The sequence below is a fragment of the Momordica charantia genome (assembly GCF_013281855.1).
Source record: "Momordica charantia cultivar OHB3-1 chromosome 11 unlocalized genomic scaffold, Mcharantia_2.0 BLBB01000011.1, whole genome shotgun sequence".
In the NCBI taxonomy this organism is placed as follows: Eukaryota; Viridiplantae; Streptophyta; class Magnoliopsida; order Cucurbitales; family Cucurbitaceae; genus Momordica; species Momordica charantia.
The window spans coordinates 19,368,215-19,381,432 of record NW_028275159.1 but is presented as its reverse complement, the minus strand read 5'-3'; positions in this window follow the sequence as shown (position 1 = coordinate 19,381,432).

The following is a 13,218-nucleotide window of genomic DNA, read 5'->3' as shown; positions in this document are numbered from 1 at the left end:
GAGACATGTTTGCTAGTCGTAGTCGCAAATATGTTTTTTTCTTCTTTTGTTACATGTTTAGCAAGGAGGGCGGTAGTTTATTTGATCTTGAGAAAAATGTGTTTTCATGTCACGAGATGTCAAGTTTTATGAAAATGTCTTTTCTTTCTTGGATGTTCAAAATTATCGTCTTGATACTCTTGTGGGAAGTTATGATTTTTCTTGTCAAGTATTTCTCGAGGATATGAGAATTAATAAGATAATGTGTGATGTGTTCCCTTTAGTGCTGACTCGGGAACTTGAATAAGGGGTCTCATCCTCTCATTGACCTGAGAGGGACTTCCGATTATTGGTAGGACCATAATCGGGTTGTTCATTAGAGGATCAGCGGTACTTAAGGTAGAAGATGTAACACAGGGGTAAAGCGATAATTTGACTCATCTGTGGTTACGAACACTCGTGAATGATTGACTTGCCATTAATGGTCGATATCCATGGACACAGAAATATTATATAGTCAGAAGAGTTCAGTTGCAGGTTTTTAGTGGAATAACCCTTAGTTAATGTATGTTGATTAAGGTGGTTAATGAGTTTAACAAATTAATCTCATAACGTTGGAGCTTTTGATCTATAGGTCTATTAGGTCTCATTGCTAGCTTGTAAAGGGTAATTAAGAACATTAAGTCTTGGAAGGAATTTGAATTGTTCAAATTTAATTAAAGTGAATTTGAGTTAATTGTATCTGACACAATTTAATATAATGTATGATGATTCATTATAAAACTATATATTATAAGAAAATAATATGAATTTGATTCATATTAAAATTATAGGTTAAATATTTAATGTGAATCAGATTCATATTAAATACTACCGGTTATGAGGGATACGTGTATTTGAATATGATTCAAATATTAATTCATTTAATTAAATGTGATTTAATTAAATTATGTTTAATTAACTGATTAATTAAAAAGATTTAATTAATATTAATTCAATTAAAATAGTTTTTATTCAATTAATTATTTTATTTATTTATTAAATTGAATATAATTAAATATATATATATATATATATACCCTCTCCCCTCATCTCTTCAAAAGCACAGTTTTTCTCCGTGTTAGTTTACTTGATTTGTTTTTTGGCTAATTGTTACAGAAAATGAAATCGGTCTCTCTCGATTTTACCTTCAATTTCCTAAAGTTGTTTTCCAAGAAAAGGATCCCACAATCTGGTTCTTAATCTTTAAACATAGCAAGGTAACATGGTGTGGTGTTCAATCGTGCATTCCGGTTCGTTTGTTCGTGCCGAAACAAATTTTGTGCTCGAGAAAGAAGGGTTGTCAACAAACTTCAAATGTAAGTCGTTTTCTTCCTCCCGTGAGACTTAACCTCCATTTTAATAGAACCATTCTGTTTTTTTTTTAAACTGGTATCGTTCCTTTTATAATCCGAGTTGAATCACAAGTGATGAATCGCTTCCGCTCGAGATTCAATCCCTTCAATTGGGTCGTGGATGTCGAAAGAAAGTATCACGGTCAGTTAAATTGCAAGATTATGTGATACATACAGTTACTTAGAAAAGTTCAGTTCTTCTCTCATCTGATCAACACCATCATACTTCCTTAGGTAACCTCTTTCTCATAGCACGTTATGTTAGTTGTGACAAATTTAATGCACCATACTAAGATTTTCTTGCAACTATACTTTAGGTATTAAACCACGACCCTTTAAAAAATCTGTAAAAGATGTTGGATGGCGTACTGCTATGCATAAGAAATTAGCGCTTTGGAAGACAATGACACTTTGACTATAGAAAAATTACCTTTTAGGAAGAAATCTCTAGATAGTAAGTGGGTGTACAATATTAAATAAATTATGATGACAATATTTAGTGATCGAAAGCTCGACTAGTTGTTCTTTGAAATCATCAATTTGAAGGAATTTACTACAATGAGACGTTTGCTTTGAAAGCAAAAATGGTGACAGTTCAAACTTTTCTTGCTGTTGCATTTTCAAACAATTGAGAGTTGCATCAAATAGATGTACATAATGTCTTCCTTCACGGTGACTTGTGTTGGAACAAAGGAGGATTAAATGAAAAAGATTGTTGTGTCATGGATGAAGCCACTGCCCTAAAAGCAATTACGGCACGACCATGGTGCTATGTCGTATGCTTGCCAATTTCTCCCTAAGGTTAACACAACTTCGAAACCAGGCCTGCACTCGCCGGGGTCGAATGGAATCGATAAACGTGCTCATAAAAGTTTTCTTACTCCATTATAAAACAAAAACAAGTCTTAATTTATATAGAAACAATATGCTATTTTTGGTGGTTTAAAAAATAGTAAAGTTAAAAATAGCATACTCTAAATTTATCAAATTTAAAAATAGTTAGAAGACTAAGTCTTTTAAGGACAAATTAATCATTCCCAACAATCCCCCACGAATGACTAACTAGTTCTTAAAAAATACATTTTCTGAGCAATGAAAAAAAAAACTTAAGCATTAATATCTTACGATTTGAATTAATGCATAGTGAAGTAAGGCCAACCTAAATAATGAAAGTGAGTTGCTGCTTGAACTTCCAGTAAGTATGGTTGAGATCCCCTCAACACATCTTATTCCTTGTTTTTTCGATTTCGCGATATAAACCAAGTGCTATTAATGACCATGCACATAAAACCTTGGGTCATCGTGAAAGCTCTAGAAAGATACCTTTTAATTATTTCATAGAAGGTGATCCACTTTCACACACGTTATTGCTTCATTCAACTAAGACGGTGGTTAAGAGAATTTAATTTCACATGATTAAAATCATAATATCTTAAATTAATTATTCTATCATTAACTAATTTAAATTCATATAATCATGCAATAAATCTCACCAAGAAGATAATTTTCCACAGTTTGCTAAATAATTTAAATAGCAACATCTCATCGTTTATTGACATTAGATGTAATTAACCAATAAATTCACAAACTTCACCTTCAAGAATGACTCACAAAACATTCAAAAGGAAATAAAAGCGACAATTATGCACCATATAATTTTACATTTTATTCATATTGAGATCATAGACATACTCACAATAAAAATATTCATAATGAATAATTTTATATTCAATTAAAATAAGTCTATATATTTAACTATAGTCAAGATCTCAAATCACCCATAAATTAAGATAAATTTAAATTGAGATACTCCGTTACTTCAATTTTCTTCTTCATAATTTTAAGCTGCATCTCAAATAATTCACCTGTTTATGTCAAATAATTTATTCATGAAAAATAATATTATCATTTTATTATCGCACAAGAATATAGTACACTAAATTCACCTGTTCAGCTTCCGTTTTTCCATCTTTCAAATTTTTCTGGTGGCCTCCCCCACAATTGTGGCATTTGCGCATAATTATTTCTCTTCAAACGCATTGGGCCAATCAACAATTCTAAAAGAAAAATTGGAAGTAGAGAGATTATAAAATTTAAAGAAAATCTCACATATAGAAGCCACGAAAAGTACAATGATGATATGTTGGTCTGGTTCGCGAGTTGGTTCAAAGCTGGCTCATTTGTAAATAATATGGGTTTTTTTCTTTTATAATAGGACAAAAAGAGAACCTTAGCTTTATTTTCCATCTTCCTTTTTTTTTCTTTCAATTTCTCTTTATTCCAGCTGCAATACATCATCATTCTTTTTTTTCCTTGCTTTCTCTTTCTCTTTCTTTTTTTCGTGCTGCAGAACATCATATTCTTTCTAGTTTTTCTTTTTTTCTTCTTCTTCCTCATCTTATCCTTCACCTTCTCTCACCACCACCTCCACTCACTTATCTTCGGTGAGACCAACGGTGGCAAGACTAGCGATGGTCTAAGTTTTGAAGCAGTGGTCCGACGTCTAGAGACCCGACAACGCTGGCGTAGACTCAACAACGGCGCAATCGAACCCACGAGCAGACCATGAACAAATCTGTTTTCGTTCGCCCTCAGATCATAACGACTCAACGAACACGACAAACGACCATTGGCCAACAGACCCGCCACCCGACCTATGACAATTTCGTTCCAGCATCACGAGAACACCCGAGCATCGATTCAGATCTACGAACACCACGAGTGGCCATGGTGGACAGATCCACGACTCGACCCACGAGCAAACCCAGATCTGCGACACGATCAATCCAACAAACTCGACCCACGAGTAGACCCAAATCTGCAGTACCCCACATGATCAATGCGGCGAACTCGATCCATGAGCAAACCTGGATCTGCGGTACCTCACACGATCGATCTAGCAAACCCACGTCGAACCTCGACCATATTTGAATCTGAGTTTTCTTTTTTTTTCTGATCTGGAGCTTGGACGAACATTCAAGCAGATCAACATACAGATCTGCAACACGACCTGTCATTGTTCGGTGCAATTGTACGGAGTCGCAATCCACAATCAGATCTACAATGGGAGGGAGAGGATGTCTAGATCTGCAACCCAACCGGTATTGTTCCAGCAGCACACGAACATCGGTGACCCAACCAGATATGAGGTGGCATTTAGCGTGATCGAACCTTCAATGCTAATTGCTTGAACAATAAACTGAAACTCCATAAATCCACAGCGGCGACCAAACATCTCATACGTATCATTTTTCTTTTATTCTTCTCTAATATCAATTCGGTATTGCAGAATCACCACGAGATTTTATTTTCATCAAAATGCTATTCACTAATTGCTTTCAGATTTTTGGAACAATGGAGGATTAAATGAAAAAGATTGTTGTGTCGTTGATGAAGCCACTGCCCTGAAAGCAATTACGACACGACCATGGTGCTCTATCGTATACTTGTCGATTGCTCTCCAAGGTTAACACAACTTCGAAAGTAGGCGTGCACTCGCCAGGGCCGAATGGAATCGATAAACGTGCTCAGAAAAGTTTTCTTATTCCATTATAAAACAAAAACAAGTCTTAATTTATATAGAAACAATATGCTATTTTTGGTGGTTTAAAAAATAGTAAATTGATCAAGTTTAAAAATAGTTAGAATAGTAAGTCTTTTAAGGACAAATTAGTCATTCCCAACAATTTGAATGAAGAGGTCTATATAAAACTTTCTCCGAACTTTACATCTAACTATGGTTTGTCTTCTCTGAAAGTCGTTTTATGGTTTACGCCATACTTCTCAATGGTTTTGCCAAGCTTGCGCCAATTTTAAAATGGTATGGTTTTTTTCAATCTTATTATGTTTATTCTATATTTACTTACACTAAAGGGTTTCGTCCAATTTAATGTATTAATGTATGTCGATGATTTGATAATTTATAGCAATAATTTTGTTACGATAACGTGTTTTAAAGCATATTTGAGCAAGTGTTTTCATATGAAGAATTTTGGCATGCTTAAATATTTTCTTGGTATTGTGATTGCTAGAAATAATTCAATTCTATACCTACGCCACCAAAAATATGCTATTGACATCATCTCATATGTTATTTGTTGGGCTCCAAACCAATTTCGTTTCCTATCGAATATAAATCATCAGTTGCGCGTGCCACGAGCCTTTTTCTCTTAAATCCAGAGTCATATCGACATTTACTTGGGCATCTTATTTATTTCGTTGTCACACGTTCTGACTTAACTGACTTTGTTCATATTCTATCTTAATTTATGTAGGAACTAAGACAAGATCTTTTGGATATTGCTTTACGTGTTGTACGCTACTAAAGAAATATCTGATTCAAGACATTCTATTACATTTCAACAGTGATTTGTCTTTGATAGATTGGTGTGATTCAAATTGGGCAATTTGTCCTCTTATTTGTCAATCACTCACTAGTTGGTTCGTTTCTTGGGGAGTTCACCAATTTCATGGAAGACTAAAAAGCAACACATGCGAATTAAAATGATTGAAGCGTCTACTTCTGAGCTTTGGAGTTCATCATCCAAAGACAATACATATTTTCTATGATAATCAATCTATATTACACATAGCAAAGAATCCAGTTTTCCATGAACGCACCTAATACATCTGTTATTAACCTGAAATTAATCCCAATATTTTTCCAACAATTATTTAGTCAAAACAGTAAGTATACAAGCAATTTTCAACAATTTAAATTGTCGGATAGAACTGAAATAAAACAAGAAATCAATATATGCAAGAGATCACACGAGAATTATAGTGGTTCATTCCGTTAAAGCCTACATACACTTGCAAGGATGACACCCTTGCGAGTCAATATTATTAAGGATCGAAATGAACAATATTACACACAACGATATGTTTGTAAGAGATTATTTTGCAAGAAAATAAAGAGAATGGAGAAATACAACCTTTGTAAATCTCCCTTTCGTGCCGATCTTCGAACCTAATGACGAATACCTAACAACACGAACCCGAAATCCTTTTCCAATCAAGATCTCGTCGGATCTTGAACATCCATGCCTCAGACAGCACCTTCATGAATCTTCTACCTACTGTAAATCGATGTCGACGGCTGTAAACAACCTAACTGACAGCTCCTCTGATCTACCCGACGTCGAACCTGCGACCTGATCTACCCCTACGCCAAACAACACAACACCAACCTGATCTACAACAACGCTCCTCTACGGCGGTTGGATTTTCTCAACGACACCAGCCTCTTCGCAATGGTAGTTCACGGTGACGGCAACAGTGGTGGCAATGGGTAGGACTCCTCTTTTTCTCTCTCAAAGCTTCTTCTTGCAATGTGGTGGCTAGGGTTTCTTTTACGCTCAAAAGGAACCCATCTCTTTCTATATACATGGCCACTCAACAAAACATATTAGGTAAAAACAAAAGGTAAACATAATATGTAAAAGGTAAATGGGTAAAGTGAAAGGGGATTGAGTTTACCTTGTTTGGCCCAACACAAAAAGAACAATTAACATAAGTAAATTTGGTAACAAAGATATTAAGAAAATTAATTTAGCAAAATTAGGATTAGTCCAATAAACCATTGAACATAATAAAATGCTAAATTAATTAATAAATTGAAAACAAACTAATTTATAACAATCTCCAGCTTGATTTCTATTCATCAAGAAACCAACTCCAAAGAGCTTGCTACCAAAACAATCAACCTATTTCAATCACCCCATATCGAGTTGCGACAATCTTACACAAAGGTTAAACTTATCACATGGTAATGCTTTAATAAACATATCAACAACATTAAACTCAAAAGCAACATTCTTAACATAAACTAAACCATCATTTATTACATATCTAACAAAATGGTAACGAACATCAATGTGTTTAGTTCTTTCGTGGTGAGAGTAATTCTTAGATAAGTGTAATGCACTTTGATTATCATATAAAACAGTTATAGAGACATTATCATTACAACATAATTCAGACAAAATACCCTTAAGCCATAAGAGCGCTTTCACAGCTTCAATAAGTGTAATATATTCAGATTTAGTTGTAGATAATGCAACTATAGAATATAAACTAGATTTCCATATTATTGTACAACCAAAAAGCTAGTCAAAGACCTACGCTTATCAACATCAGCACAATAATCAACATCAACATACCCATTAATTTATATCCATACACTGTTGCAATCAATTGTACTAGCTCCACCATAAACAAGGAATAAATCAGTATGACATGCAAGATATCTAACTATCCACTTTAGAGCCTTCCAGTGTTATTTACTAGGATTAGCAAGAAATATACTGACAACACTAAGTGAATGTGCAAGGTCAGGTCTAGAACAAACCATATCATATATTGAACTCCCAACAGTACTAGCATATGGAATATCATGCATTTCTTCTATCTCATTAGGGGATTCGAGAGAATCATCAACAAATAACTTGAAATGCTTTCCAAAAGCAACACTGACCGTCTTACTATCATGCATGTTTAATCTTTTGACTAGCCTTTTAACATACTCAAATTGAGACAAGTACAATTTATTTTCTTTTTGATCCCTAATTATGTCCATTCCTAATATTCTTCTAGCATTGCCTAAGTCTTTCATGTCAAATTCTTTATTTAAAAGACCTTTTAACTTGTTAATCTCATGCATGGACTTACAAGCAATTAATATGTCATTAAAATAGAGAAGTAAGTAGATAATATTAACATTGGAGACCTTTTTATAGTAAACACAACTATGATACTTGCTTATACTAAACTCAATGGATAACATACATGGATAAGGTTGGGTACCTTATCCTATGGATACGACCCGTTTTGTAATAGTTACAAACAACTCTATCCAGGTCGTTTATGTGGAGACATGCGAGTGGGGGTATTCTATACAATGAGCTTGTATAAGACTGGACCACACAATAAGTAATCTTTAGTTATAGCACTGTAAACTAACTAGATTAATATTTCATAGGATGACTAGGTAACTCGATCTTAATCCTAAGCTTATGGACTCCTACCTATAAGGGACTGTCCTTTGATTTGTACGGATAAGAGTGGTATGGGTTGCTGACTCAATAATCCTACCATTTTGGGGACGAGACCGAGTGGGAAGCTGGGAACATAACTGTGCAAAATGAAATTTACTTCTTCCCAACTTTAGGGTAAGTAGATAAGTGTTCCCTTAAATGCTAACTTCAGGATTTGAATAAGGTGCCCCACCCTCTCACTAGTCAGAGAGGAACTTCTGTTTAATGGTCAAACCACAAACATGTTTTTCATTAAGGGATCAGCGGTACTTAAGGTGAAAGAGCTAACTCAGGGGTAAAACGGTAATTTGACCCAACTGAAGTTACGAACACTTTTAAATAATTGACTTACTATTAGGGTTGGCAACAGGGCAGGGCGAGACCGGGAGGGGGGTGGGGTATCCCCATCCTCTCCCCGTTGGAGAATTTCACCCTATCCTGGTCCCCGTCCCCGAAAATTTGGGGGCGGGGACAAGGCGGGGAATCCCCGATCGGGGATGGGGTTCTCGGGGGAACCCGTCCCCGACCGACCTCTTTTTTTTTAGATTTATTAATATAAATTAATTCTTTAGAAAAATATAAATTTTTTGTTTTATAGAATAGTGTAAATTTTAATTAAATACAGTTACGATATTATAGATTTGTTGGTTTTTTCAATCAGATGAATCTTTAATTAAAAATGAAACTTTAATCCAACCATTCAAACATCAAAGGTTGAAGCTATACAATCTAAAACAAAGAAAAATAAATAAAATTAACATAATATTACCCAAACATAAAATTAACCTAACATAATATTACAATAGTTCCATCTCAAAAGTCATGATAAAAATACATTATAAAAGTCTATAATAAAAATACAACAATGACAACTATCTTAGCACGACCATAGGTATCCCTCGAAATGACACCAAAATCTTTGTAACAATATTTCCTGTAATAATAAAGATTATTTATTAGTATAATACAATATAAAAATTCAATAAGAAACCGAAATCTTATGATTGGAGAAGAATTTCATATCTCATTTTTCTTAGTATGATTGAATGTCTAAGAAAAAGATATAGAATGGTTATATATCTTAAAGTAAAAAATAATTCGTGAAAGATATTGAAAAATAAACATGATTTTTTTACTATTAAAATGTAAATACAATGCATACCTCATCATCGTAATCCTCCAAAATAGTACCCAAGCGTTTAATCATTTCTTTTCCGGTAGTGGTACCTTCATCATATAACATAAAAGAAATTATAAATTAATATACATAAAAAAAGACATGTTAAATACAAAAAACATACCTCCCATAACTTCATTGATTATCCTATTTTTGGCACACATCAAAGCTTCTAATGTTTTTGGATGGAATTTATTATGATGTGGGCTCACAAGTCGGCCGCTTGTACTGAATGCAAAATAGTGGATAATGGAATAGCCAAGATATCTCTAGCAATTTGTAGTAGGATATTTTACTTCATTCAATTTCCACCAACCCAAAATCTCAGAATCAGATGATTGGGGTAAAACAGGTTCCTCTAAATATAGATCCAATTCAATCTTTGTACCAATTGTATCAGAACTTGAAATAAAATGATCATACTCTACAAAATCATCTCCCAACTCTTATTTTTTACCCAACTAAAATGTGTGGAAGAATCATGACTCTGAGAATAAGCATCAGCTCTAAGATTATGTTTCATTTGATATTCCTTCACCAAATTTGAACAAAGAATTTTAACTTTCTCGACCTCAAAAAAAGAACTATCTCAATAAAGTCGAGGAAAGTAAAACTCAATAAATTTCATCTTGAAACGTGGATCTAAGACTGTTGCTACTGCCATTACTCCATGAATTATCACCCAATACTTGTCAAACTTTGTCATCATTTTTGAAGTCATGCTCCTAATCTCTTCAAATGAAGATTTAGTCCACTCAGAAATAGATAATTTGATTTGATAAATTTTTTTGAAAAATATATTTGCAATAGGGTATTTGGTTCTAGAAAAAGCTTCAATCACTTGATAAAACAGCTTCAACCGCTCACATACCTCTTTTGCCAATATCCAATATTACTCTAAAGGCAAACATCTGTATTTCGACTCTCGTTGTTTCAATTGAGGAAAAACAAGCTTATAATCCAAAGCTGTAGCTAACATGAAGTATGTAGAATTCCATTGAGTAGGACAATCAAGTGCTAACCTATTTCCTACAGGAACATTCAACTGACGAGCAGTTTCCTCAAACTTTTCCAATCTTTTTGGTGATAGATGTCCAAAAAGCAACACTATCACGTACTCTTTCAATACCATCACTTATTACTGCTAATCCATCTTTCACTATCAGGTTCAAAATATGAGCACGGTAATGCATATGAAATAAACTCCCACCCAACAGTAAATTTTCAGAAAGTCTATCCATAAGAAATTCAATCATGGAATCATTTGTACTACAATTATCTACCGTCACAACAGACAATTTTTTATCAATATTCCAATCTAACAAACATTCCAATAATTCTTCATTAATTGTTTCGGCAGTATGTGGAGCGATGACATATATGAACCTAAGACATAAGTAAAACACAAAAATAAATATACAAACAATTCTAAGAATAATATATGTGAAGTTAAAAAGGTTACATGATTATTTTGTTCTGCAAAACCCAACCATCATCGATAAGATGTGTCATGACTGTCATATATCCTTTCTTTTGGTTGCTGAAGTCCACAAATCCGTGGTTATGGCTATTCTACTACTAATGCCATCCAACAAGTTCATTGTTTTACTCTACTCCTTCTTATAAATGTCTAGAATTTCCTTTTTTATTGTATTTCTAGACACCATCTTAAATAATGGTTGAAGCACATATGAGTAAAATATAAAGCCTTCATGTTCAACTATTGAGAGAGGATATTCATGTTTTATGATCGCCTTCGCTAATGCTTTTCTTGCATCTAATGGGTTGAACTTTACTACACATGAATTGTCTTCCTCTTTATTTTTATTTTTCTTTCTATTCAGATTCAAGAGAGATTGTCTAATGTCCTTTTGTTTTTTGTAGAGACATATCTTGATATGATCATGTAAATGTTTTGTCTCATTTTTACTCGAACCTCCCATTTTTTTTTACAATAGTTGCAAACTGCCCCATCTACACCATCAACTTTTTGCTTCTTAAAATGGTTCCTAATAATTGATGTTAATTTCCTTTTTAAAGAACCAACCGCATCAACCATAGCATCGTCATCAAAACTATCATCTATCTCATCAAGAGTATTTTAACAAGTTGGAGTTAAATTTGGAGTTGATTTTGGAGTTGAATTTGGTCTTGAATTTGGTGTTTGGGTAGATTGTTCTTCTTCAATTATGTGCGGTGAAGGTGACGAAGAAATTGTTCCTATAATACATAACAATAATTAAAATAAAAACAACCAATACAATATAAATTAGAATTGTGTAAAATCAGATTAATTGTGTAAAATCATAACAAACTCTAATTTGATTTTAAAGGTGTAAAATGAGAACAAAACAAAATGTATTGGCTTAGTTATAATAAAATGTATTGGGAGGGAGAGTTTGTAGACACCGTATTTGGTCGGGCTTAATTTTAATTATAATAATAATAATAATTATTCTTATTTTTACTTTATTAAGTTTTTTTTGTTAAAATAACATAAGTTTACTTTATTATTAATTTTAAGGTAAGGTTTAGTTACATTTAAATTTTAAAAAAAATGTTAGATCTATTTAAATGTTTTGATTTTTTTTATTAAAATAAAAAAATAAATTAATAAAAAAGGATTTGATTTGAAGTAAATAATTTTGTTTTAAATAAAAAATATTTTGTTTTAATTTAAGAAAAAGAAATTTTTTTTTTTTACTAAAATTAATTTTTGATTCTGTTTGTTATTTTTCATTGTTAAAAGTCATCAACGTGGCTTTCTTTCTTTCATTTCCTACCACTTTCATTTGACCCTTCCTCTGTTACGGCTGCATTCTATATGTATTTAAGAGAGGGCTCTCTACACAGTTGGGGGACACAAGAAAAAACACAGGGAACAAAATAGAGAGAAAAAGCAAAAGTGTGAAGAGTTTTTTTTTCATTTTCGTTTCTCTCACTTCGTATCATTCGCTCTCTAGAAATCAACCACCACCACCCCATTTGTCTTCTTCCTTTTCACTCTCAATCTCCCTCCACCTTGGTGATTAAATCCGCGTTGGTAAGTAAGGTGAGTTGACTAATGTTTGTGTGTTTTTAATTAATTGTGATATATGTTACTTTTGGAACACTTTTTCCCATTATTTGGGATTATTTATCACTGTTTTTCATTGCAAAGTTTGAAGGTTTTCACGAGCTGTTTCACGTTGTTTTATTGTCGTCTTTTAAGGGTTTATGGGCTATTTTAAAAAAAAAATTGTAGATTTTGAAATTGATTTAGGGGCCACTTTCTCTTGAAATTTAGTAGATCTTAGGAGGTTGTTTTAAGTTGGTTTATTGCTGATTTTGAAGTGTTTATGAGCTGTATTAGCTGTTTTCTTCTGAAAATTTGTAGATCTTAGGAAGTCGATTTATGTGTTGTTATTGATTTTTTTTTAAGAGATTGGAGGCTGTTTGCCTTTGGAAAATTGCAGTTTTCGAAAATTGGTAGATTTTTTAGATTAAAAGTTTGTAGATTTTGAACTTTTTTATTGTTTATGTTTTTGGGTTTCAAGTTTTGTATTTAAAATAAAAGATTGTTTTATTGCGAATTAAAGTTTCAAAAAAAAGAAAATGAGCCTTTTAAATTAAGTTTGTAAAATAAATTTTGGAA